This window comes from Mirounga leonina, unplaced genomic scaffold (assembly GCF_011800145.1).
Source record: "Mirounga leonina isolate KUSES-001 unplaced genomic scaffold, KU_Mleo_1.0 Mir_104, whole genome shotgun sequence".
Lineage (NCBI taxonomy): Eukaryota > Metazoa > Chordata > Mammalia > Carnivora > Phocidae > Mirounga > Mirounga leonina.
The window spans coordinates 17,585,950-17,612,882 of NW_023270231.1; the positions used below are offsets into that span (position 1 = coordinate 17,585,950).

General features: G+C 48.8%; 2 long non-coding RNA genes across 6 annotated transcripts; one reads left to right on the forward strand and one right to left on the reverse strand.

The window, feature by feature from the left end:
* Positions 1-1,161: 1,161 nt before the first annotated feature.
* Positions 1,162-26,646, reverse strand: LOC118016861. 5 transcript variants are annotated; one of them, XR_004680951.1, is made up of 6 exons: positions 26,282-26,646; positions 13,429-13,647; positions 10,120-10,333; positions 2,328-2,444; positions 1,855-1,991; positions 1,162-1,408 (listed from the first exon to the last, which is right to left on the reverse strand). It is a non-coding gene; the product is annotated as an uncharacterized LOC118016861 (long non-coding RNA). The 5 variants fall into 5 exon arrangements; XR_004680949.1 differs by having other exon boundaries at positions 2,311-2,444; XR_004680954.1 differs by lacking the exons at positions 1,855-1,991; positions 2,328-2,444 and having other exon boundaries at positions 26,282-26,586.
* Positions 5,931-8,017, forward strand: LOC118016899. Its single transcript, XR_004680973.1, has 3 exons — positions 5,931-6,243; positions 7,109-7,202; positions 7,940-8,017. It is a non-coding gene; the product is annotated as an uncharacterized LOC118016899 (long non-coding RNA).
* Positions 26,647-26,933: the final 287 nt, after the last annotated feature.

Here is a 26,933-nt window from a genome sequence, read left to right on the forward strand (position 1 = left end):
CCTTAGAATGTAGTTTCCATCATCGAGGTCATTGCGTGGCCGTAGAATGTTGCTGCAGATCCAGCCATTATGCCTACATTCCAGGCATGGAAAGGAAAGGAGAAGTGCAAGACTGTACACCTCTTAGATGAGTCAGCACTTAAAAAAAAAAAAAAAAAAAACAAATGACAAGAAGGTCCACCTGATGACTTTTAGCTTATTGGCCACCCCCTAGAGCAAGGGAGGCTGGGAAATGTATTGGGCGGGTAGATACTCCCGATAGGAGAATGTTGTCCCTGCCATACATAGCCAATACCACAGCTTCTTTAGTTTCACTAGACATGTCTGCCTGGACCAACATCAGGAGTATTTTCCCCAGGAACAAGAAAGCATCTTAGTTTTCTGCCTTCTCTACCGTTGGTTCTCACCCAGCGGACCAGCTATTTCTGGAAAGACCACTCACTGGTGAGAGTGGTATCAGAGGGCTGTGGTAGGCAGCTGACCTCAAAAGCAGAGATCCTGGCCACACGTCTTACTGGCCGGCTGTCTCAGGGCCGGTTACTTAACTGCACTCCTTCAAGGTGCACGGATTCTCGTAAGGACCAATGAGATACATAAGGCAGAATATCCAGCAAGGGCCTGGTGCTCAATAGGTTGTCAGCACAGGTGAATTTCTGCCCCTTCCACCCTCCCATTGCCCACTCACCACACTGATGTTAGTAAATCAGACATCCTCTTACACCCAACTTCAGAGGGTACATAGGTCTTATGAGTCAGAAAGGTTCAGGATCAGAAGCCCAGCTGGATGATACGTAGGTCCTGGGTTGAACACTTAGATGGAGCAGCTGAAAACCCTAAGGATAACCACCACAATCTAAAATATTCTGTATTACCTCATACCTTCCTGCCCAATTAGCTGTATCAGTTATCTACAGCTGTGCGACAAATGGCCCCAAAACTTAGAAAACAACACAGGTTTACGGGGCGCCTGGGTGGCTCAGTTGATTAAGCATCTGCCTTCGGCTCAGGTCATGATCCCGGGGTCCTGGGATGGAGCCCCACATCGGGCTCCCTGCTCGGCGGGAAGCCTGCTTCTCCCTCTCCCACTCCCCTGCTTGTGTCCCCTCTCTTGCTGTGTCTCTCTCTGTCAAATGAATAAATAAAATCTTTAAAAACAAGAACAAAAACAAAAAAAAACAGGTTTATTATGTCACAGTTTCTGTGGGTTGGGAATCTGGGTGTGGCTCGGCTGCATCCTCTGGCTCAGTGTCTCTCACTGGACTGTAATCATGTGGGGCTGCAGTCATCTCGAGGTTCCTCTTGAGTTGTTGGCAGGATTCAGCGTCTCACTGGCTGTTGGCTGGAGGCTCCCTCAGTTTCTTGCCACGCGGGCTTCTCTGTAGGGGAGCTCACAACATGGCAGCTTGCTCTATCAGAACAAACAAGTGAGAAAGCAAGAGATGGAGTGTGAGCAAGAAGGAAGTCTTTTATAAGCCACTCTCAGAAGAGGCATACCATTGCTATTTTAGTCTATCCTAGAAGCAAGTCACTAGGTCCTGCCCAACCTCAAGGGGAAGGAGGGGAGCATTTTAGAAGCACCAGTCCATGTACTGTTTCAGCCACCTTTCACTCACAGTGTTCCAGACATAGGGGCCTATTTTCTTCCATGAACAAGTCCACACTTTCCTACCACAGGACTTTTGCAAAGCAGTTTTGTCTGCCTGGTAACCCTGCCCTCCCTGCCTAGTTCTACTTATTTACAGATTTCTTCTGCGGCCTCATTTTTGCAGAGAAGCCTTTACTGACCACCCTTTTCTTGTGACACAGGAAGGAGGGGTGCCCGAAACATGACTCAGCATCGCGTAGCCCCATTACCCTCAAGCCTGGTCGCTGATTGTCCAGCTCTCATTCTTGTATGGCGTACGGTGTTGGGACTCTGCAGCGGTAACTCTAATCCTCAAACAGACTTTGGATCTGGTTCCTGGATTTTTGGTGTATCATGTTGGGCTGCCCTAGCAGTCAAAGCAGAGGAAAGAGACAGACCCCTATTTCAGGCACGGTCCCAGCTCTGAATACATGTGTTTTTCTGGCCAAGTTGTTTTTACCATCTGTGTTCATGGATTCACTTGGAATGGGGATGATCATCGGTCCATGAACTCAGGTGTGGGACAAATATAAATTTCGGTATTATGCCTGACAGAATTCAATTTCTATTTTGAGCCTCCATTTGGTAGGGATAGGTAGCAACTTAGCTGCCGTCGGTCCACCCCCTCCCTTTCCCCAGAGACAGTATTTATGTTTGGTGTGCAAAGGTGATGGGAGGAGGGTCACCTGGTCTTTGATGTCACCTGTCAGTGGCAATTTCCATTCTGAGTCACTGGTCAACGCAGGTCTCCATGGAGCTGTCCCCATCTCCTGTCTGCAGCCTGTCTCAGGTCAGGTGACTCTGTTATCTCTATGACATTCTGGGGTTCACAGGAACATTGTATTATTCTTGGTGCCTCACAGGATTGTGGGAAACTAAGAAATTTCTGAACCCCCATCGCCTAGATGCCATGTGGCCGCTTCTGCTCTTTTGGGCCTTCCTGCCTCCCTGGGACTGCCTCTTCCCTTCAGCTCGGAGACCCCACAGAACCCCCACGGACTCTGGGACTTTGCCCCTGCCCCACGCCTGGCCCTGGGTACTAAGTGTGCGGGCCTCCCACAGGAGCGTGGGCATGCTCATCACTCCCCCTCCCAGCCCACTGCACATCACTCCCGGGAACATTCTTCTGTCTGCAGGGGGGAGAGGAACACCTTGCTTTGCTCGTGATTGCCTTCCTCCACATGTTTTTGGCTAAGCCATGAGTTCTTTCTACTCTGCTGAGAATCTGGTCTTGGAAGCTCAAAAGCCAAGGAAGACTCCTGAGCCTGCATAATACGGGACACTGGAGGGTGCAGAGACCCAGAGGAGGCCCCCCATCTGGGCTGACCATCTGGGAGGGGTGGGCCTGGGAGGCCAGAGCTGAGCTGAGGGATGAGTGGAGTTACATAAACAAGGCAAGGTCAGCTCAGCTGAGAGAAGAGCCTGTTCAAAGGTGGGAGGTCTGGAGGCCGGCCTCGGAGTGACTGCCCTGGGTCTGTATGATGGGAAGGCAGGTTGTGTCTCCGGAGTAGCTGTAGAGAAGGTTCGAGAAAGAGGCAGGGATCTGGTAACAAAAGTTCTTGGATGCCAGACCCGGGCATTCGGATTTTATCTTCAGGAAATGTAGATCCATGGGAGTATTTTTAAACATGCCCCGATGTGGCCGGCTTTGTACATTGTTAGAATGTTCTCTCTGAGCCAAGGTGGAGGGTGGGCTGGAGTCAGCATGCCAATGAGGAGCCTGTTGCAGCCACCTGGGCAGGGAGAGATAGGGCTGTGGTGGGAAGATGGAGATGGGGTGCAGGGGACAGATTCCTGGGCTTGGTATCTGAGGGGAAGTGGAGGCACAGAGAGCTAAGAGTCTAGGACGACTCCATGGCCTCTGATGGTTGCTATTTCCTGAGCTGTCAGGATGGCAACCCCAAGAGAAAAAGGTCAGAGAGGAGGCAAGGGTTAGTTTAGTCTGAAGTCTGGGATTCTGTGGATAAGGAACCTCTTGGTTGTCCAGTTTGACCCTCAGCAGAACACCTCGGGGCAGAAAAGCCCACATCAGAAGTATATGAAAGAGGCAGCCTCAGAACTCTAGTACTTTCTAATAGTTGACTGTGGTCAACGAGGCAGTTTCAACAGCAGATGACCATAAAATGCAGATGACTGTGACCCAGATACAGCCAGACATTAGGACTCATTGAGGAAGCGAGGTCAAGGGCTGCTTTCAGGGGCTCAGCTGTCCCATCAGGGCCCCAGATGTCGCTTGCTTTCAGCTCCGCCATGCTCTGGACTTTTGGTCTTCAAGGCGATCCCTCTTGCTAGCAGATGCATGCCACATCCTAAATTTCGGTGTTCCAGAGAACGAGACCAGTGCTCCAGGAAACAGGACATGTTTCCCAGTTGAGCCGGTGTGTTAGCATTGGCAGTTGAGGTGACATTTCTTTGTCATCCCAGTGTGAACAAAGTGAGGTGTGTCTCCGCAGCAGTTTAGGAGGACTCTAAACCATTTGGGAGGTAACAGGGACCCAAGAGAAGAGTGTCACCGTTGGGGCCAAACAGACCTGAATCCTGGCCTTTCCGTGACCATTGAGTAGGTCACTTCCCCTCTCTGAATGTCCCTTTTAGCGGCTCCGAAACGGAGACAGGCAGGGGCTGTGAGTGTTCGGGGAGATGACTCTTATCAAGGACCTGGCACAGTTCCTGGCACGCAGTAGCCTCTCCTTAACCCCTTCAGCTCTCCTCCCTCCCCACTCACCTTACTCCACACAAGGGGACGACGCTGTTTTAAAGAACCACCCCAGGAGAAGACTCAGTCCAGCCCCATGATATCAACTGCTAGTGGTAGAATTTCACACAGATGCTGAGGGGGACAGGGGTTTGAGATGACAAGGACAGGGAAAATCTGGGTTGCTTGGTTTATATATATATATATATATACAGCTTAGATCCACTCTGTTCATATGGGGCTATCCCAATGAATAGCGTCCTAACTGGGAAGTAAAAGAGTGATTTAAAAAAAAAAAAAAAAAGTCTTGAAAGCCTCTTGTGTCATGTTAGAGTTCAAGCTAGCAGAAATAGAGCCTCCCTCGCCCTCAGATGCCTCTGTTCTCCTGCTCGTTCGCCTGGCAAAGCTGTGAGTAAGCTCGGAGCCTGCTTGCAGGGGGAGAGTGACTGCCTGGCATGCCCGATGAGTCACCGCCCGCTGCCCCGATCCCCTGCCTGCCAGGTGGCCACTATCTTTGGACATTTTTATTTTCCTTTGTGGGGAAGGATAATTATGGCCTCCATGCCCTGTGGCTGTATCCATTCTGCCTGCCCAGACAGAGGCAGAGATCTTTCACAAAACCCTCTTTTTTAAGGGAAACTGGGGGTGGTGGGGGAGGGGGTGGGGGACTTGAGTGTGTCTGAGGTGTGCAGAAGTGCGGGGGGTATAAGGGTAAGAACCTCTCGGGATTTGCAAAATGCTTAACTGTGCACCATCAAGTAGTTATGTAAAGTAGCTTGATTGGCCTACAGATTGTTTGAGTTGTTTTTCTGTTTTGTTTTGTTTTGTTTTGAGTAGGTTCCACGCTGGGCTTGAACTCAGGACCCTGAGATCAAGACCCGAGCTGATAGCAAGAGTCAGACGCTTAACTGACTGAGTCACCCAGGATCTCCAAAGTTGGTTTTTAAACCCAGGGATTGTACCAATGCAAGAGAGAGGAAACCAGATTTGACAAATGCAGGATGGGGCTCTGTGGTTTACACAAACACAGAAGAGAAACATCTGGGGACCGAATGGCCTCAAATGGAAAATGGTCAGGTGATTAGACAGATAAATAGACCGATGGATGGGTGGGTGTTACTCTAGAGGGAGCAAGGGGAAATGCAGACATCAGGAGCTTTGGGATTATGTATGTGTAAAATGCAACCCTGTGGACATATGAAAGGTGTTCTAGATGGATGCTGGAGGCTGAAAAGTCAACCCAGGATGGAAGATAAAATGTCGAATTCAGTCTAAAGAGTTACTCCGCACCTAGAAAAGGCAGAGCTGGCTGGAGAAGTCATCAGTTGAGTTGTGTCACTGGTGGAAAATATTTATGCATGAAGTCTACAGTGGTTAGGTTCTGAGCATGTGTTTAGCAATCATACTCCTGGTTTTGAATCGCCACCCCAGGAAGTAACCCTGGGTGAATTATTTCACTTCCCTGGATCTCAGTTTCCTCGTCTACAAATGAACGTGTGTCTCATGGAGAGGATGAAACGAGGTGATATAGCTAGGACATGTAGTTAGAACTTGGTCCATGGTTGTGATTATGCTTCCATGTATTACTTTTTTCAACACACTTTAATTATGAGGGAGCACTTACTTCGTGCCAGGCCTGTGCTAGACACTAAGGATATAGACTTCTTTGATTCGTTTCACGAATATTCGCTGAGCGCCTACCATGTGCCTGGCAGACACTGCTGAGTCCTGGAGGACGGACTGAGGGGGACGCAGATGAGACCCCTGCCCACAAGATGCCCTCTAGTCTGGTGAGGAAGACGGATGTTCAAGTAACTAAAGTGCTTAGCATGGACAGGTTCTTGCTGAATGCCAGAAGGTCAAGGGGTTCCAGTCCAACGGATTGTCAACCCCTCTGCAGATGGGAAAACTGAAGCGCAGAAAGGTGAGACTTGCCCAGGTCCCCGCACCTAGTAAGTGGGAGAGCCTCAGCTGGAACCCACCCCAGCCTGACTCCAACGTCCACGTCCTTTCTCAACAACACACAATTAGTTGCCAGGGTGTGTGTTCCAAGCTTCTGGATGAAGACAGGGGGCCAGGCAGAGTTGAGAAAATGCACAGACACAGAGGTATTCATTTTTCAGTCTCCAATTTGGGAAAGATGTAATTTCAGGGATACAGAGGAGAGGATTTGAGAAGAGTCAGCACCTCCTGCCGCAGAGGGATGCTGGGTGTGTCTTGGTGTGTGTGAGTGCATGCGTGCGTCTCTGCGGATTTCTGCGAATGTGTGGCTGCACGCGTGCATCTCTGTCCCTGTGTGTGTGTTTGTATGTCTTCTGCCTGTGGAGGGGAGGCAGACGGGTGTGCCTGTCTGTATGTGTGTCTGTGTATTTGTATGTGTTGCTCTGTGTGTCTGTATATCTCTGTATTTATGTGTGTGTCTCCATCTGTCTATGTGTGTGGGTCTCTGCTGGTGACCCCGTGTATGTGTTTGAGTTGAGGGGTGTGTAGACTCGTGCGTATGTATGTATATGGATTTGTGTGTCTCTCTCAACCTGCGTGTGTGTCTTTGAAGGCATGTGGGTGTATTTGCACGCGTGTGTGCTGCTTGGTATCCGTCTTCCCGTGTGGGTGTGTGTGTCTGTGTGCCCGTATATGTATGTGCGTGAGTGTGTGCGTGTGTGCACGCCTGTGTGGGGGTGCAGTGCGCCCTGTCCCCGCCCTCCCCCCCAGTTGTTTCTGTGGAGCTGATCTAGCTTGTCCTTCAGAATTGGGGACACGGCAACGGCAGTGACTTTCTTATCTCGCAGCCTGCCACTCTGTCAGAGGAAATTAGATTTGCTTGGCACAACCTGCTCCTTATGATGTCATCCTGGCTGTGATCTGCGTGTCCTGCTCTCCTAGGTATTTATCTTTTGATTTGCCTGATGAATACCTGCCAATGCAGAAATTAAGAGAACATGAGTTTTGGGGTTTGTTTTTTTTTTTAAAGAATGATACCAGGGGTGGAACATTAGCTGCCCTTTTCTTTGCTGTGGACGTGGAAGCCATGGTAAAGGAGATAGAGCCTTGGCTTTGAAATGGAAAGACCTCGGCTCAAGTCTTCAGTTGGCCCTTTCAAAAGCTGTGTGACCTTGGAGAGGACACTTTACCTCTCTGAGCCACGGTTCTTTTTCTGCTAAATTCAGACAGTTCTTTGGAGGGACAAATATAATAACTGATGAAGATGTTCTCAGAAATCCACAAAGTCCTTAGACGACATGATGTCAAGGCAGAAAGGCCCCGCAGGATGACTCTGGGCTCAGACATCAGGCAAACTCTGGGTTTGGGTCCTGGCTCCATTCTTTTCCCAGTGTATGACTTAGAGCAAGTTACTATACCTCTCTGAGCCTCAGATTGCTTCTCTACTAAATAGGATATTATATATAAGGCACTTAGCTCACAGCTGGCCACCACGAGGGCCCCCCAAATGAGAGCTGTTAATATTTTTAATAATACAACAAGGGCTATAGCAGTATTAATATTTGTCCACTTTCAAACTTTCAGTGAACATAATAAGCAAGATAAAGCCTTTGGAAGAGCAGGGTGACATGGGCAGCATGATAGAAGTGATTTACTATTATTTATTTTTACTATTTCAGGATGCATCATCAGCAGAGTGTTCTTGGCATCACCATATTCTTGGCAAGTGCTTTGCGTTTCATCTAGAACTGAGAGACCGTTCTGGTTGCACAAAAGGGTGAGAACAAGACAACCTGCAGCCCAGAGTGGTCGGGGCTGACTGCTGGGGGGCTGACTTCCCCAGGACCTGTCCCCAGCCCCTCCAACCACATCCTTTCTATACGATCTCCTCCCTCCACCTCAAGACCCCTTGCCTTGGAAGATTCCCTTCCCTCCCCTGGAATATTCCTCACCATCACTCTAACCCCAGATCACCTGGGCTAGGCTCCAGGTGCCTCTGCTCAGGCTAAGTCCCTGCTCTGTGCCCCCAGTGCACCGTGCATTCACCCCACCATGCATGACATCCAAGGTGTTCAAATGCTCTGCTCTGTGCCTGGCTCCCTCCCAACCAGTGCCCTCCAGGAGGCAGGGACAGGGACCACAGAGCCCTAAGTGGATGTTTGCGGAGTGAACACGTGGAGATTAGCTGTCTCCTCTCACTTTCTGTCCCCACCTCCCTCAGATGCAATACCTTCAGATAGCAATATATTCATTTCAGCTGGACCCACTTCTGACAACCATTTTGTTCAATAACAGAGATCTGGAAAGATGTGCCTGTTGATTTTGTTTGGGTTTGCTTTTGAAACAAGTGTTTGACCTGCTTCAGCCTGTGTTTTGGGGCTAATGTGTGGGTTTGCTGCAGTGACCATGGGGGTCCACATGGGCCTGCAGCATCAGTTTTGGAGGGTGGATGCCCAGAGTCTGGGATTGGACTGCCTGATTCCAGGCCTCGGAGTTATTGAACCTCTTTGTACCTCAGTCTCCTCATCTGTAAAATGGGGTTACATAATAAAACATGGCTGCCACACCAGGGTTTTGTTGGCATTAAATGAGATCACTCAGATAAAACCCTTAACCCAGTGCCTGGTATAGAGCGAGTGTTCGGTGAAGGTGGGCACGTGTTCCTATTGTGTTGCCCTGGTAACCAATGGAAATATCAGACCAGGACCTCCACTGGAACAGAGACTGAGCATTTGGAGTCAAACATCTGCCTCCATTCTGCAGATCTGGGCTCCCAGGACTAGATGTTGGAATTACTCTGCAATTTCAGATGAGTCTTTTTATGGTCAGGTGGGCATCATTCAAGGAGACATGTTCAGTCTATCTGCCTGATGAAGTGTGAGCCTCACAGTGTGAGCCTTTCTTCTCCCACTTAACAGCCACCTGGCTCTCCTAGTTGGCGATCTACTTGGCACACGGGCCACCTCCTGGTGTAGAGCAGGGGTCAACAGATGACATCCCTCAAGCCAAATCTGGCCCACAACCTGTTTTTGTAAATAAAGTTTTATTGGAACACAGCCATGCCCATTCATTTACATCTTGTCTGTGGCTGCTTTTGAACTATAATGGCAGAATTGAGTAATTATCATAGAGACTGTAAGCCTTGCAAAATCTAAAATATTTTCTATCAGGACCTTTGCGGGAAAAATTCAGCTACACCTGCTGTTCAATTGAAACAGGATTTAAAGAGTAATCTGCTTGAGCTAAATCAGTAACCTGAGCATCATCCCATCTCCTCACTCTCCCTCAGCCCTGATATCAGGTTGATCACCGAGATCAGATGATTTTGCTCCACTATATCTCATATCTTTTCCCCTCATCTCTTTCTCAAAAGCCACTGTCTTAGTTTAGCTCTGTCTCCACCCCTCTTGACTATCTCCCACCAGGGCCACCATTTGCCTCTAAAGTGTCTGGGTGAATTAGATAAAGATGTCTTCTCCGGGTAGCGACAGCTCCACGACACACATGGTGAATAGCAGGAGTGGCTCTGTGCAGGGAAAAAGCCACCTCACCCTAATGATTATACCGAATCAGTTATAGCTCTGATGCCTACTAGTTATATCTATTGATCATACATTCTCCTCGCCTCCCTATCCAGGTAGCCCTTCACCCTAAAGCTAGAGTGATCTTTTTAACAGTCTGTGTCCCTCTCCTGCTCAACCCCTCCATAGCTCCCCTCATCCTCATGACAGAGCCCATGTGCATGGTATTCAAATCCTGTTATGGTCTGGTCTTTGCCAGTCTCCCAGTCCCATGCCTCACCAACTGCTCAGCCTACCTCACACCTGGGCACTGTCAAACAACTTGGAGTACCCTTTACCTAGACCTCCATGCTGTTCATACTTTGGGGATTGGCACAGTCTTGTCCTTCATGAAATACTTTATTCCTCCTTTTATCCATCAGAAAACTTCCCAGTCTTCCTTCAGATCCACCGTAAGCATCTCAAACATCTTCACACACCCGGGTTCACGGTGTATTCACAGGTCAGAAAATCAGGGTAGTGGATCTTGACCAGTTTGAAAGGTGCACTAGTCTAGAAAACACAAGAGTGCACCACCTTTGGTCAGGCGCTGTCATAACATAGGATAAATAACATAGGCTCTGGGGCCGCACTGCCTGGGGTCAAGTCTGGCTCTACATTTTATTAGCAATGACCTTGGGCAAGTGATTTAATCAGTGTGCCTCAGTTTCTTCACCTGGAAAACAATGATAATGATAGCACTTTCTTCATGGCTTGTCATGAAGATTAAATGAATATATTAAGATACATGTATAAATGGTGTACGTAGCTTAGAAAGCTACCTGGCAACATGGCAAGTGCTGTAAACGTTTTTGAGCTGGTGCATGTGTGCGTGGGGGGGGGGGGCGCGTGTGCATGCGCACACGTGTGTGTGACTGTGGTTTTGATGAGCACTCACCGAAGCTGCTTCTCAGGCTGGGATCTATTCTGATCCTGATTAAGGCAATTATTTGACTATATTATGATTTTAAAACATTATTTTGCTTTCCTCTCTCCTTTACTAGATACGGAGCTCCTGGAGGGCAGCAGGTATGTCTTATTATCTGCATTCCAAGCACCCAGCACTGTGCTTTGTTGATTTTTTTTAATAAATGAGAAAATGAGGCCTATGTCCTAAAGCTGCACCACCACGGGGCCTTCTTCCTACAGTTACAGGGGCCAGAATCCTCCTGCCCCCTACCCGCCCCCCGCCACCCCCCCCCCCCGCCGCCTTCCACCCCCAACTTCTTCTGTGAGAAACATGCCGAGCTTGTGTGGGATTGGGATGACTTTCTCAGCCTATCTGTTCTCCACGATGAGATGAGAAAACGTGACCACATCTCATCGTCAGCGAGAGGGAGGAGGGCATAAGGGACCCTCGAGCAAGAGATGGAACTTCCAAACTGATTCCGAGGAAAATGGAAACTCCAGCTGACCTAAGAGATTTCTATAATGAGAGAAAACCAATTTAAATGCAAATAACCCAAAGCATAGTTGGGGAAAGGCGTTGTGCTGCAGAAAAAGGCTGGGAAAACAAACATAGGCCTCATCACGAGGCCAGTTCGCCGTTGGATGGGAGGGCTGCTTTATCCATTTAGGATTAAAGTCTGAACGAGGGACAAAGAGTCGCATGCATTGCTGGCAGCATTCCCTGGTGCTTCGTGGTGCCGCCTGAGACATGGGCGTTCCTGAGGGAGCCAGACGCTGGCCACTACCATTTACGGGGGCCCCCAGCAGGTGTCAGTTGTTCTGCAAGGCGTAGAGAACAAAAGATGTCCCATAGATAGGCACGGCCTTGGAGGGGCTCACAGCCTCGGGGAACCGTTAGAACGTGGAGTCGCTTCTGGCCCCACAGCAAGTACTTACATTTTATTGAGCATTTACTCTGCACCAAACCCCTGCCTAAATATTGTATGTGATGGCAATCCATCAGATTCTCACAGTGACCCTGTGAGGGAGGGCTTATTATTATTCCCATTTGACAGGCAAGGCGACTGAGGTTCCAGGAGGTAAGAAATTTGCCCCTGTTTGTTTCAGACCCAGACAGAATGGCTCCAGCCCTGAGGAGCTGAGAAGAGACACGGTGCTGCTGGCTTTGGCCCAGGGCAGTAAAATAACCCCGTTCGTGGATTGCTCTGCCGCTCACTGTGTGACCGTGGGGGGTTACTTTCCCTCTCTGTGCCTCCTTTGCCTATATAAGATGAAGGGGGTGGCCTAAAATTATTTTAGACCATAAAATTACATTATTCTAGGACTCCAGCTGCCCTCATGAATAGCCGTTGCCCGGTCGATAAAACACCTCCTCTGTCCTTCGACAAAACACCTCCTCTGTCCTCCTTGATGCCCCCGCCCCTGGCCTCTACCCTTGGTGGCCCATCGCTGTTGCAACGGAGCACTTTAATTTCCTCCTTTGGTTTCATAATTCAAGGACAGCACCATCTGCCACATTAAATCCACGTTCCCTGCTAGCCTCCTTCTCAAAACAAGAGATGGATAAAGGCTTCATCCGGTTTATTTCACGGATGGAGCAAGAACTGGCAAAACCAAACGGGGATAGCTTTGGCCTTGCAAGCTGTATTAATCCCCTAATCTTCTGGTCGGGCCCCCGAGCCCATTCTGTCATCCTCACTGCCTACCCCAGCCAAATCAGGGTGATGATGATGATGGTAGATGACATTTACCGAGGCTCTTCTGAGTCGGGCACTTTCTTAAGGCTTTTTTGTGGATTCATTTATTTCGTCCCCATTACATCTCTGCAAGGAAGGGGCTAATAATAACAGCCCCACTTTACAGATGCAGAAACGGAGGCCCAGGAAGCTTAAGAAATTTGCCGAAGACCACGCAGCCGGCAAACAGCAGAGGCTGAATTGAACTGAACTGGCTGGGGAAATCGCCACTTACATACGGGGATGGCCAGCCCGAGAGGAGCCAGGCTTCCCAGCTGAGCTTTCTGGCCTCTGACATTTGAGGTGTCGAGGGCACTGTCCTTTATTAAACACTGATTTGACACATTTTTACTGAGCAGCCCAGAGTGTGCCCGGCGCTGCTTTCCCTGCTGAGTGGCCAACAGAGAACAAGGCCCGCTGGGGTCCTCTCTCAGAGGGCTGAACGTCTAGTACAAGCACAAACAGACGTGATCGTTGTAGGTGGTGATAGCATACCACAAAGAGATGCAATAGGGGCACGAGAGGGAGAAATGGGTGAGTCAGGGCAGGCCTCCTGGAGCAGAGGGCCTCTGAGCAGAGATGTGAGCAGCATTCAGCAGTGCCGCGGGGTTTCTCGGCCTCGGCACTGCGGAGATCGTGGGCCGGGTCATTGTTATGGGGCCTATCCTGGGCACGATCGGCCGTTGAGCAGCATCTCTGGCCTCCACCCACGAGATGCTGGTAGTAGCCCTTCTCTAGTGTGACATTGCCAAATGTCCCTGAAGGGCGAAATCACGCCCCCGTTGAGAATCCCTGACTCATGAGATCAGCAAAGCAAGCGGCGAGGGTGGAAGGGCTAGCAAGCTGGGCCGAGCATTCGAGAAGCAAGAAGACTGGTTTGGCTGGAGGGCAGGGGCCCAGGGTAGGGGTGGCAGGATCGTCACAGCTCTTGAAAACTCTCTAGAAAGCACTCAGCACACTTACAGAGTTTCTTGTCTGTGCCAGGCATTGTACCAGGTGTGTCCAAGGACACAGTGCATGCCCCAAGGTGATCACACTTCGGGGCGGCTGGATGAGACACTTGTGTCCGGGAAGGCAGCTGTCAGCATGGGGCTGTCCATGGTAACAGAAGATTCCGGTCAGAAGGCAAGCAGAGAGGGGCTCCGAAGGCAGTGACCGCAGTGCAGGAGGTCTGGGCCCCCTCTTGAAGAGGAGATAGGGACGAGTGAAGCCTTCACCTTCCCAGCATCCCAGCCCTTCCATCTTCCGTCAGCAACCATCTTGCCCCCCAGCCTTGCAGCATACAATTTTCGTGGAATTTCTAATCACGGTGCCCCCCTTGTCTGACCAAGGGGCTGGCATGAGACCCAAGCTTGGCTATCAGATTCTTCCTTCCTGGAATTAGAATACTGGGCAGAGAAACCCAAGGGCAAAGAATGGCTAGAGTCCATTTTTCTAATGAAAACGGAACAAGGCAAGTTCTTTTGTTCTGGCATTATTTTCTACTCTCTCAACAACCTAAGAAGCAATTGTTTCTCTCTCTCTTCCAAAGCCTTGTTTCCTAGCTTTTCCTTCTAATGCCCTTTCAATATATATCCATTTTAGTTCACCACAGTGGATTTCCGATGCTTGAAACCCCAATTAAAATAGAAACAGTGCTATATGGACAGGGAAAAGAGAGTGTCGATTTCTGATTCACGGCACTCACCACTTTATATTAAATAAGCTGTATGTCCCTCTCTCTCCTAGCAACCAGCAGCTTCTCCAGGGCTGGGAGAAGGTTTTCCTCACAACACTCAGCTCAGGGCTGGCTTCTGGCTTTGCACTCGCCCTGGTTTATAACTACTCATTTCTTTGTGGGATCATTTGCTTAATGCCATCCTCCCCCACCATGCCAAGGCCCCATGAAGACAGAGTATATGGAGCCTACCCCAGTAAGGTGACCGACCTTCCCGATTTGCCTTTGTCCCCTGGGGGTTTTCTGGGACAGGGACTTCCCGTGCTAAAACCAGGAAAATCCCAAGCAAATCAAATCCCCAGGTGGCCCTGGCCACCCTACCAGGACCTGGCATAGAAGCCTTCAAGCACCATTTGTCCCTGACATTCAAGAAATACATGTTGAACTGTAGAGGCAGCCCAACAGAAGGCATATTCTTTCATTCTGCATTTCTTCACACTGACTGTGTGCCCGGTAACCAGCTTGTCAAAAGCAGGGGATTCAAGGAAGGGTGTCCCAGCAGCCAGGACTGGAAATGTAAATTGGAACTAGACTGGAGAGGGGGTCTTGAATGCTGGGCTCAGAAATCTGGATGCCACGCAGGTGCAGCAGATCCGGCTGATTGAGAAGCAGGGAGGAGACATGAAAACAGGAATAATTTGGGGGTGATGCCTCAGCGACTGTCCCCCAGACTCTCTATTAGAGGAAGCATCTGCAGGGGCTGCCAAGCAGGGGGACGGAGCCTGAAGTCCATGTGAGTTGTTTGCTCGTTTTCTTGCTAGGGTCTAGGCTAGGCACAGAGGGGTTTTGGCTACCTCCTTTTTCAACTCAAGCACAGCCATCTGCTCGACTCAACAAGCAGAAAATCCACCCCCAGGAAACGTGAATTTATTTGTGGATATGTGATGAATCCCACAGCTTCGCTCTTGGGGAGATCCAGCAACCTGAACCACGCCACGAGGCTGTCCTCCGGGTGGACGTCACCCCTGCCCCACCAGCAGGTGAGAAAACATCCATGCACAGCCAGGTGCACTTTTCGGAGGAGGCCTCCTAGACTTTGAGGACCTGGAAATCCTCTGAGAAGAACATTTCTCTGATTTACCTCCCTCAATTCAGAGAGGGGAAGGAATGTTCCTAAAACGACCTAGTAAGTGAGAAGCAGAGAGTGGGCGGTTCCCTCCTTAGCTTTTCTCAGTAAAGAACTGAATCACGTAAAAGGGGGCCCCTTGCTCCTGGCAGACAGGAGAAAGTTCTAGAAGGTGAATAAACAAGGAAATAAAACATTAAATCGTGAGCTTCAAGAATTTTTCCTCTTTGAATTCTCTTTCTGTCCTTCTTACCACACGGAGAAGGCAGTCTCATTTTGGTACTCACAGGTCTTTAGCACCTCTCTGAAACTTTAACACCTCTCCAGATCTCTCTTTTAAATGGAAATCAAACAGGCCTCAAGCCCAGAGTCTTCAATGGGCACCCCGTTTCCCCAGAATTCAGCAATATTGCTTTATTTTCATGGTATTTCTTTTTATGGATAGCTTCTTTTTGTGGCAGGTGGTATTGCCTTTCCATTTATGGTAATGAGTACATTTCCCTTTTGAACAAATGTATTTAAGTTTTAAATGTGAGACAAGTTAAAGAAAAATAATGAGGGAGAGACGAGGCCAAGTGGCATGCAGCTGCTGCACCAGGATTGGTGGTCCTCACATGATGGACGTTTGAACACTGGGGTGGGGATCCGATCGGAGATGCAGTGACTCCAGGGTCGCTGACCAGAGCACACGGCAAGCCTGAGATTTAAAGGTGGCTCCTTCACTGAATTAGAAACAGAGACATTGGAAGCTCTTCACGTGACCTTGAACAGACAGAAACCTGAGATGAGAGAGAGAGTGGATCTATTGTTTAACTTGGCGGAGGACCCTCCTCATGGGTAAGGGGTCTCCTCCCTAAAGGAAAAGGTGGGCAGTGAATTTGTGTATGTTTCCTACGAAGAACTACCGAAGGAGTAATAAAGGCAGGAACCGTGGTAGAAGGGCAGAAGCAGCTGCTGTGAATGGGCACCCTGTGCTAAGCTCTTCATATGCTTCCAAAAGCCACTCAGTCCCTTCATCAGCCCCATGCTGCTCGAGCTACTAGCGGATGTCTAAGGAGCAAGTACCATGTGCCAAGACCTCTTCAGAGCACTTTATCCACCCATGTAGTCCTAACAACATCCTTTGGAGACAAGTATTATCACCCCCACTTTATAGATGAGAAAACTGAGGTATTAAGAGACTAAGGAGTTCTGCAAGGTCACAGCTAGCAGGAGATAGAAGGAGATTCAAGTCCAGGCCATCTGGCTCTGAGCGTGCCCCTAAACTGTTAACGCTTCATGGAGGTGAGCGACCATAAACTTAATCTCCATTTTACAGAGGAGGACTCAGGCTTGCCTAAGATCACACAGCTACTGAATTGTAAAGTCAGCTAAACCACTTCCCAAGAGCGGCATTTTCCCCAAAGCAAGTTATTTCGTTAATTCAACAAATGCTTATTGAGCATCTGTCCTATGGGGACGGCCCCTCTTCTAGCACACATTGCTCTTGGGGGCTGTGGGTCCTCCCCCAGGCAGGGGAGTCAGCCTATGGACTTCTCCCTGGGACCTCTGCATTTCTGGTTAAATCTAAGCCAGACCAGCCTGCAGGCCTGGCTCTGTGGCAAAATCAGGAAGCCTGGGCAAGGCTTCTAGAACCTCTAGTCTGGCCTCAGTTGTGCCATTTTCTGCCGGAGCCTCTTTGCCCCTCCCAGCCTCAGCTCCCTCACCTACCAAATGGAGCTAATTAAATGATCTGACTCCACTCACAGGGTTATTGGGAAAATCCAACGAGAGTGTGTAGGTGGAAGACTTTTCACTCTGGAGCTCCACGTTAGTGGTCGCTGTCAGTTCGCACGGCTCTCTGGCGAGTTATCTTAAAATAGGAATTATTGGTTTTTTTCTAATTACGAAAGTTTGGGAATTACAGAAGAGCACACAGAAACAAATACAAATGGTCCATGACCCTACCTTACCCATTGGTGATCTCTATTAACCCACTGGTGTATTTCCTTCTGGTTCATAAATATGAAATAAATGTAAATATAATCATTGCCTGACTTAAAACCCAGCAGCTTCCCACTGCAGTTGGAGTAAAATCCAAACTCCATATAAACACCTCACCTTGGCTTTCATCCTTGTGTTGTGTGGCCTGTGCCTACCTCCCTCCCACCTCTTTTCTCCCACTCCCCCGTGTCTCTGCCTTTATTTATTTTTTTCTAAAACTGCAGTTGCATCACCCCTCAAGGCCTTTGTCCCTTTGCCTGGAATGCTCTTCCCTGGATCCTCATGAATGGATGTTTTTCAACATACAGGTCAAGATCGGAATGTCACCTCAGATAATTCCCTCCTCGTCACTCTGTCTAAACCAGCCCATCTTATGCCCTCTCCATGGCATCGCCTTACTCCTGGAAATTGTCTCGCTTGTTCTTTGACTTCGCCCCAAATGGTACACTGAACTTGTTCCCTTCTTTATCACCATGCCCGGAATATTGCCCGGCACGCAGCACATTAACTATTCAATAAGTGAATGGATTAGATTAATGCACTTCCAAGCTGGGATCATCCTAGATCGATATTGTGCAACTTGATTTTTTCACTTAATATTATGTGGCCACAATAACTTGAATGGCGGTGCGGTACGCCATTATATGGACGTATCATCATTTTTAACCAAGCCCCTGTTATTGATCAGCTGGGGCATTTCTCACTGGTGTGTTTGTAAGTAATATTACAGCAACCATCCTTGTACACACACAGGGAGGCTTTGCACACCTCCCTGATCGTTTCCCTAGGATTAATTCCCGCTGGTGAAACCCTGGGATCAAAGGGTCGAGAGTTTTAAGCCTCTTGATACGTATTGCCAGACTGACTTGAGGAAAAATCCTACTGTCTCTGAATTTGTTTTAATGACCCATAGTGTGCGCTATTCTTAGTAGAGTCTTCTGAAGGCAAAGGGAATGTCATTATCTCCTCACCCAGGAGAGCTAAGGTTGAGGCCATTGGGCAAGACAGGTCAGACCCACTTAATCTGCAAACACCTCCTTCCTTCCTGACAACATCTACACCTTTGAGCCCTACTGACCAGGCCCAATACATGGTACATAGGGATCCTGTCAGGTGGTGAGGTACCAAGGCTACAAGTCACTTTAGCCAGGCCGAGGCATTTCTCCTTCTGGAAATTAATGACAGCCTGGCCCAGCCAGACGTTGTGAACTGGATGTTCCTTCTTTTGCTCTCCAAAACACACCTGGGATGGGCCAGCTGGCCTCTTGCTGAACCTTGCCCATACCTGGCCAAGTCCTCTGTGCCTTTGTTCACCTGCCTTCTCCATGCCCTGCTCCATCTCCTGTCCCAAGGCCTAGCGCTACCCCCACCCCACTCCCACCACCCAGGAAGCCCCTCAGGGATCCCTCTCCAGCCCAGAACTGCTACAACTCTGACCACCAACCTCTCCTTTGGCATTTAATCATCTCACTGCCTGACACTGTTCCTACACCTGTGTGTCTGAATGAGTTTCAGTCTCCAAGTGAGGACTTTTCTCCCTCTGGGAGCTTGTCCACAGTCTGAGAGTCAGAACCTTTGGGCGAATCGGGCAATTGGAGCCTGGTCTCTGGTACCTACTTGCTCTGTGCATTTGGACAACATATTTGGACAACCTCAGTTTCCCCATCCATAAAATGGAGATTGTAATAGTACTGACCGGAAAGAGTTGTTCTGGAAATTCATATAAAGCCCTTACCTTCGTGCCTGGCACGGAACAATTGCTAAACACAACAGAAAATAGTATTTATCTCCATTTTGTTCTTCTGTACCTCTGCACAGGCTGAGCCAGTAACGTGCACAATGATAAAGGAAATATTTGTGGAATGGAATGAATGGACGTCATGCGGGCATTCACTGTGTGTGTATTTAGCCTCACTCAGGGAAACCAGAACCAGTCATCTCAGGATCTAGGGGCCGGAGGAGAACGGAATCTCTACTGTAGCTGAACCGTCCCGTCTCTCAGACGTAGGTCCAGAGCTCTTTGAGAGTGGAGCTGTGTTATCTGATTTAATCCCCACACCCACCTGACAGGAAGATATTTTTGTGTCTCTCTGATAATAACACCTACCATTTGTTGACCATCTAGTGTGTGTGTCAGCCCTTTGCGAGACACTTTTTAAAAATGTGATTTCATTTAAATCCTCACACACTATCTCAGGGAGATAAGGGTTATTATTGCTGAAGAGGAAACAGGGTCAGAAAGTTTAAGTAAACTGCCCAAGGGCTAATGGGTAGTCAGAGAAGAGAGGCCAGGATTGAAACAACAACAACAAAACCCAGAAACTTCCGTTATACCACCTGATTTACTGACATTGTCACAGAACTGTCCAGACCTCTGCATTCAGTTGGCGCTTAATGGGAACTGAATTGCAAATGCGTGGTGATCTTGGGTCTTTTAACAGATGCTTCAGAGGGAGCAGTTTCTATTTCCGGTGCCCACCTCGATCTCCATCTCCAGGGAGGTTGTTCCCCACCCCCTGCTCTGCTGTCATGATGTTCTTGTTTTTCTGCAGGCCCTGTGACTCAGCATGCAGCTCCAGATGGCTTCCTGCCTTTCCAGTCTTGTTGGCTGGGGTGCCGGGGCCCTGGTACAGTAAACTAAAACCGAAAACATGTTGCCACGAAGAGTGGAAAACCTCCCTCCTCTGCCCGCGAATATGAAGATTGGGGTCTGCTAATCATGGCGGTGGCTCCCTCCGTGGCCTCCCCTTGACACAGTCCTTCCTCTCTCGCCCTGAGATCCTCATACTCCACCCCAGCATATCCTTGATGCCTTGAAGATGCCACCCAGGGGGGAAGCAGGGACCAGCAAAGGGGAAGGGCCCAGTTCTGACATCCCCTTGGTCTGATAATCCCCCCTGTTGACCTTAAGCAGTTTACTTTCTGAGCCTTAGTGGTCAAACGGAGGGTTAGGCCTGCCTCTGAGGGTTATAGTTAGGGTTGCCAGATAAGATGCAGAATGTCCAGTGCTATGGACTGTGTCCCACCCAAATTCATGTGTTCAATCCTAACGCCCAGTGTGATGGCGGTAGAGGGTGGGGCTTTGGGAGGTCTTAGGTCATGGGGACTCCAGAGAGCTCTCTTGCCCCTTCCACCATGGGAGGACACAGACAAAAGGCAGCCATCTGTGAACCAGAGAGAGTGTTCTCACCAGACATCAAATCTGCAGGCACCTTCATCTGGGACTTCCCAGCCTCCAGAACTATGAGATATAAAATTTGTTTTTAAGCTAGTCTATGGGAATTTGTTATAGCAGCCCAAATGCAACCAAACGAAACTAAATTTAACAACCAGTTAAATTTGAATTTCAGATAAACAATTTTTTTCTTAATATAATTGTGTCCCAAATATTGCATTCAAATTTAACTGGATGGCCTGTAACTTCACTTGCTAAACCTATAACTCTATGTAGAGTATATAGAGAGATAACAAATGTGAAGATGCTTTATCACCTGTCAAGAGCTGTACACTTAATAATATCTTTCCATGAGACATATGCATATCTACCCACGGGCCACCAGCTTGGCCTAGAGCAGAGAACAGAGACTCTTACGGTCAGGTGATGGAAAATGTGTACCGTCTCAGCCTGTGAATTGGATACCTGGGTCTTGTTTGTCAATTGGTTGATCTTTGGACATTTCACCTCTGGGGCTTCGATGCTTCCATCTTTAATACTCCCAAATGCTAGAATGAAAAACATGGAAGCAACAGGTACCCAGAACTTTGTCTATTGCTGATTGACTGACACATGTCTGGACTAAATTTCCTTTTGATTACATAGTTGAAGAAGAAAACAGCATGACTTATCAGTGAATTATTTAATGAAGGATGTATTTGGCTCCGAGATGGCCACAGAGCCCTGTCTAACATAGAAAAACAAAAGGAAACAACTAGTTTACTCTATAGAGACTTCTTGTTTATTTGGGGTTTGGGGTGTCTCCTCCTATCAGAGTTCTGTGAGGGGAGGGATTTTTGTCTGTTTTGTTTCCCATTAATATTTTGTGCCTAGCCCAGGATTGGTGGAATATTTGATACCCTGAAACCATTTTAGCTGGCTACATTAAAGATGAACAAATACATTCATAATCTATTGGAACGGGACTTTTCTGAAGCCCGTTCAACCTCCCTTCCTTTTTGAGGAGATGACAGTCGTGGTCCCAAGTTTTTTGGAACAGAGTTACCACCTCTCCACAGAATGTTCCCCAATCAGTGACCAACTCAAGTGCCCAGTGACTAGGGCCCAAGGGCTAGGTTATTTGGTCTGCATTCCCCCAAACTCCCCAAAGTTCTGTTGCCATGTTTTTGTTTTTTAATGGACTTGTCACCGGCTACCAAGACACTAATGAATGCCCAGTACCCAGTGAGTGTTTGGATTCCATGATTCGCTGGCTCTACCAAAAAAGGAAGGGCAGGCTGACTTCAGGAACTTCTTAGCATCCAGAAAACCCTATAAGCCATCTTGAGATTTGCCTCTTAGAAGCAACTCTCTAGTGGGGGAGCCCGACATTATTGGAGACTTGAGACCAGCTCATCACTTCTTATAGCTGCATTTGGGTCCCCTCACCTCAGTGAGGCCCTTGGTTTGGTTCTACATTGACTGTCACCATTTTTGCATCCCCTTCCATAGTTGTCACAGCTGCCCCCTCTTCTCCATCCCTATCACCCGCCCTAACCCAGGCTTCCCCATTTCTCCCAGAACTAGAGCTTTCAGATTGCCCCAGAGCGATCCCTTTGTAAGCCAAGTACTAGCTGCAGTCAGCTTGTCCTGCATCGCCCATTCAATGAAATTTAGGAAGCCTGATGCTCATCCTAAAATCTTTCCAAGTTTATTTGTGGGAGCTGGGAGGAGATGGGGGTTATTCTCTTCATGGCCATTTCTTGCTCTGAATACCCGTTTCCACAGGAAGGAGTCCAGCATAGGAATTGAATACCTTGCCTACACACCCACAGTCACACCCACCCACTGGTGGTTACAATCGTGTATCACATCAACCCAGATGTGGCTTTGGTCCTTTCCCCTATTTTCCGCCCCAGAAAACTCATACCAGTCATCTTTGTGAGCATCAGGCTTCCCTGAATTTTTTTGGATGGAGTAATTTACATGTCAGTGAGGCATCAACTTAAGTTATTTTAACTATGTACTTTTAAATAATTATGAAATGCATACATTCCTTCTCATTAAAAAAAAAAAAGTTAAAGCATCAGAGATAATGCTAAGGAGGCAGAACAGGAAGATGGAGGAACGTGGTTTCTTGACATCACCACCAAGTTGCCATCCAACCCTGAACTGCTTACCTCTTGGACTTCCTGTTGCAAGATATAAGTAAACTCCTATATGTTAGGCTACTGTGAGTCAGGTTTTCTGCTGCATGCAGCTGAACACAATCCTATCTGACACACTCCCTGTCTGGCACTGAGCCTCTCCCTTCTCATCACTTTCTGACCCCTTAACCATTGAAATTTTTCTACCTAGCACTTCATCACTAGCTGAAAAGATATTCTTTCTTAATGGCTCACAAGTTTGCTGTCTGGTTTCCCAGGAGGACGTAGGCTGCACATGGGGAAAGAGTTGGTCTTGCTCTCATGATATCCCCTAGGGTCTAATGCAATACTTGGCCCATAGTAGGTGCTCAATAAATATTTGTCCATAAATGAGTGAGTGCAAATTTGATCATGTCCTTCCTCGTTTAGAGGATAAAATCCAGACTATTCTGGGCAGTCAAGGTCATTTCTGGCCTGGACTCTGTCTGCCCCATCCACCTTGTCCCAAAGCAGTTTGTAATGCTGTCTGTATGGGCATCCACCACTGAGCCTTTGCACAAGCTGCTCTCTCATGCACACACACACATTACTGAGCACCTACTGTATGCCAGACACTCTTTTTGGTATAGGAGAAAATTCGATGAACCAGACAGACAGAATGCCCACGACTATGGAGCTCAACAGAAAGGATAGACATTGGCCAAGTAACTACAGTGTAGTCAATCTTAATAAAAGAGACTATTGGAGTCATGAGAGTTCCTCAATCTCTAAATGGCAAACTCCTAGTAATCCTTTAAGGCCCAGCTCCAATGTCACTTTCTCTAGGAAGCCTTCTCCATGTCCCTGGGCTAGGGAGGTTGCTCCTGGTGCTCCCACAGACTCTTGCTAGACAAATCGAGCCACAGAACTCAGCCCACTCTACAGTCTTTGCCATCTTCTTGTGAGTCTGCTTATGAGCCTCCTCGTGAGCTTGTGGAGCCAGGAGCCTTGCCTTATTGATCTCTGTATCCCCAAGGTCCAGTGCAGGGCTTGGCATGCAAATTTTTATTGAGTTCAGCAATTGACCTGTCCCTTCCTTGGCCTGCCTCCTTCCTTCTCCCCAGTCCTTTTTCCAATGCTCAAGTTCCAGCCTGCCTTGGTCTCCCCATTCCACACTTAGCTCCCCAGGCATATCTTCATCTTGTTCTGATTTAACCCTTCCCCTCCCCAGACAAGCTGCAGAGTGGGGAGGCACCAGCTTCCTCTTGGGCTGTCTAAGCAAAGCTTAAATAAAAGGCCAGGAAAAGCCATTCAAGCAATAGGGATTACTTTTCTGCTTCTCTACTCCTTTACTCCTCAGGCAAATCACCTCTTCTCCCCCTCCCCTTCCTTGTCTTGCATTGTCCCCAACTACACTCTCTTCGCAGAACCCGGCAGATTTCTCATGCCTCTGCACCTCTGCACATGCTGTTCCACTCTGCCAGAGATGCTGTTGTCCTACCATCCTTCCTGACAAAAGCTGCCACGCCCTTTGAAGCCCAGCTTGTGTTATCTCTTCAATATGGCTTTTCCCGTGCCCCCTCCTCCATCCCCAAGCAAAATGAATTGTTCTGATGGTGTTCCTTGGCTATGGCCTCATCCCACAACATTTTGTTGGTTTGTCCACAGTCTACTTGCTCTCTGACAGTGAGGTTTTCACCATCTGCATCAGTGGCAAGTCTGTGCCTAATCTCTGTCCTTCCAGTGCTCAGCTTAGGGCTTGGCACACTGCAAAATCAAATAAATAACTGTTGCTTTGGGTGGCTGCGGTCTTGGGCAGCAGGTGAGAAGAAGGGGCTACCCCTTCTGGGCAACAACACCTTGATTTGTCTCTGGACGATCATCTTACCCTTTTCCATCCATCTAGTTTGCATGGAACTGACTAAGACCCAGGGCTGAGCCTATGACGTGGCAACCCACTCAGATAGCACAGCTCCTGACCTCAGTGACTATACAGTGGTGGGCATGTGAGCTAAGCCCGGCCAGTGAGAGCATGGCAGCAAAATTAAAGATGGGGAGGGGAATTGGGGGAAAAGAAAATGAAGGCAGAAGAAAAACGATGGGCCAAAAGTAGAGTTAGTGTCCCTAAAAGGGGTCCATGAAGTCCAAGATATTTGACAGAGTCTGGCTACCCCTATGACCCTGTGCTTCCGAACACAAAAGTGTTCCCACCTAAATATCTGTTGCAGATAATAAACAAGATGCACCTAGCATTAAATGAAGCAGGATGAAGCTGTGGTCAAAGAGGATGTGCTTTGGAGTCAGATCATCCGAGTTCGAATCCTAGCTCTGCTGTCTACACTAGCTCCGTACAAGCCCCTTACCTCTCTGACCCTCAGTCTCTATCAGTAAGATGCAGATATCAATTTGTGGGGTCGCTCTAATAAACAGGAAGTGCATGCAAGTGGCAGCAGGTATCCAACTATTGTTACTCTGTTGTCATCATTAGTTGATTGTCTGGTACAACAATCCAGGGTAGAGATGTCAAGGCCAATGACGAGGCTTAAACTAGGGCAGAGAGAGCGAGAAAGGAGAGGAAGATGGATGGAATAGATATTATCCAGATGGCGTTAGTCAGAAATCTTTTGTTTGCAAATGACAAAAACCCAACTTCAAAATCTGCTTGAGCCAAGAGGAAAGTATTCGTCCATGTCACTGTAAAGTGAGAGGTACATTTTGAGTTTCACAAAAGGCTGGAAGGCTGGGTCCCCTCCTTGTATATTTTCTTGGTTCTGTTTTCCCTGGGCTGGACTCCTCATGCCCATGGAGGCCCCAGTTTCTCCAGGCTGAGATAGTTACCCAGCTGGCAATCCTTATAGAAAAAGAGAGGGTCGCTTCCCCAACATTTGTGATGAAAGTCTTGGAATTGAGTCTCATTTGCTATGCTTCCTCATGTTCCCATCCTGGAGCCAATCACAGGCGTGAGGGAATGTTCTGAGCCTGGGCCGTGTGACCATCCTTGGTGTTTGGGGAGGGGGAGAGAGTCCAACTTCATCTGGGCTGAGGGTGGGAAAGAGGATCTTTAAGGAAAATTGGGGTGCTGTCACCCAAACACAGGAGGGTATGCTGGGGAAAACACTAACAGCTGTGCCCTGCGGAAGGGGATTAGCAGGGCCCAAGGAAGGATTGGATGTGGAAGGCCAGGGAGTCAACAGGGGCAGCTCTAACCGGGCTGTTTTGAGCTCGCGGCCTCTGACTTTGGTCCCCAGCAGGCCTCAGGGGCATGACTCAGCAGTGAAGCTGCCACACGCAGGGTTTTGCAACCGACCTTTCCCCTCCTCCCCAGCCCTGCATTGGTGTGTCCCTGGGGTTGGGCCCGGCTCCTGCCTGGAAATGTCCCTGACCGGGACCTCCTCTGGTCCCTGGGAGAGGGAGGGTCTCCGGTCTTCTCAGCCCAGCTCTGCCATTTCACTCTTGCTTCTCACCCCAGGGCAAAGTCTGGAGATTGCTGAGGAAAAGGTCAAATGCCACCTTGCTCTCGGTTGGGGGTCCAGCAGCCAGCGCTCTGTGGCTGCCCTGCCCCCAGCCAAGCAGGGGAAAGACCAGAACTGCTTTACACTGGCCCAGCCCCCAGAGACAAGAATGGTCAAGTGCTTCTCAACCTTCAGAGTGAGAAAATGGGGATAATAAGAGCTGTCCCCATAAGTCTTCCTCCTCGGGAAAGTAAATAGCAAATAAGGTCATGTTGAGGGCACACCCTTTGAGAGAAGGGGCTCCCACCCTCAGCTCACCTTTCCTGAGCATCTACGACATTTCAGGCCCAAAGTGCACGTTGGAACAGGAAGCAGAATAAAATCCAACCGTAGCCCCAAGTTGCTTGTGAGTTACAACAGGAAACAGACAGGTAGCAATCAGCCGGCAGTGTCCAGAGTCCTTTTATGACTAAGCACGGGGCTTGGGGAGAACAGAGGAGGCACAGAGGATACAGTCTGGGGAGTCTGGGGGCAGCTGGGAGGGACTGGAGGACAGGGACCTAGCTGGCTCCTGAAGAGCAAAGAGCTGGCTGGGTCAGGAAAGGAGGGAAAGGGCATCCCGGGGGAAGAAGCCTGTGCAAAAGTGAAAGGTTGCCTCAGAAGCTGAAGGGGAGCCCAGGGCACAGGGAGAAATCATGGGAAGAGATGAGCCCACAATGGCAGATGGGACCAATGTTTAGAAAGAAGTTCTAAACTTCTTAGTTTAGATGGGGGCAAGTGGGGGAGTGTCCAGGTCTGATAGAGACCTCTAGTTCAGACCATTTCATTAGACATAATTAAACGGAAGCTCTGGCAAAGCAAAGGTCTCTCTTCAGTAGGAGATCAACTTAGCGAAGATTTTGGGCTCCCTGAGAAAGATGCAGAGAAGCCCAACTTTCTGAGAAACCTCATCCCCCCAGCCTCTTGTATC